Genomic DNA, 1,170 nt, shown 5'->3' with positions numbered 1-1,170 from the left:
ATGTCTGTCCATCAACAGTGGGTAGCAGCACCATTATGGAACTAAGAAAAGTAAATTCATTCATAATTTAAATGATCATTTTAGGATACTTGACAATGTTATGTCTTAACTTTAAGAATCATTCTGTGTGCTCCTTTTTATTCTTCTCAGTCCAGGTAAAGATGAGTTAGTGAAAACTCTTATCATGCTATTTTTCTACAGTCTCAAATAAAGAGTCTCATTGGGCTACAACCTGTGCTTTTATGCTTTGACACTTACTAATGTAAATAACAAGAAAGAAAAATGGGTCATTTAAAGTAGATGTTTTGTATAACCCTGATACAGCATTGCTATTAATAGTAATCAATAAAATAATACTAATAGTCATTTTTCATTTTAAATTCCCCAAAAATATTTGGTTTCTCAGGAACATTAATATTCTCCTAGACTATATGAAATATGGGTCTTGGAAAAAACTTTTTTTAAGAATTATTAACTTTATTTATTTATTTTCAATTTGCTCATAGAGGGAGAGAGCACATGCACAAGTGCACGTGCATACACACATGCGAGAGAGAGAGAGAGAGAGAGAGAGAGCAAAAGAGAGAGAGAGAGAGAGAGAGAAAGAAAGTGTGAAAGCAAGCTGCCAGTCTCAGGACTCAAACCATGGTCAGCCATGTGGGAGTCCGGTGCCCTTTACCACCTGCCAGCCCATCAGAAAAAAAAAATTAACACCAAAGGGTGCATGTGTGCACCAGAGAGCGAAAACATCCCTTCCCTATGAGGCCTGTTCATTCCACAATCCTTTTTGTTCCTTTACTCCATCCTGTCAGGCTCCTGGGCATGCACACACTAACTGCGAAGTGTTTTGAAGCCCCTGGGCCAGGATCCCAACTGAAGTCAGATATGTGGGATTCTACTAATTATGTGCAGCAACTAAACTCTCTGCCACAGAACCAACTGAGGCCTTTTAGTTGAATATCTTATTCTATTTTCTGAAATCATTGGAGTTTTATTGGATTTTTCAAAATCACTTTTAACTTCATCATTAGTATGATTTTTTTTTTTTGGAGAGGTTTTTGCTATAGGGCACGTGCACTAGCCAGACAGACAGAGACATAGAGACAGAAAGTGAGAAATCACCCCCCAGGGGGGATGGTCACGCCACAATCCCTTTTCCTCCATTCTCTT

Source organism: Tupaia chinensis, unplaced genomic scaffold (genome assembly GCF_000334495.1).
Source record: "Tupaia chinensis unplaced genomic scaffold, TupChi_1.0 Scaffold144082_1, whole genome shotgun sequence".
Lineage (NCBI taxonomy): Eukaryota > Metazoa > Chordata > Mammalia > Scandentia > Tupaiidae > Tupaia > Tupaia belangeri.
The sequence above is the reverse complement of the archived record's forward strand: the minus strand, read 5'-3'. Positions refer to the sequence as shown.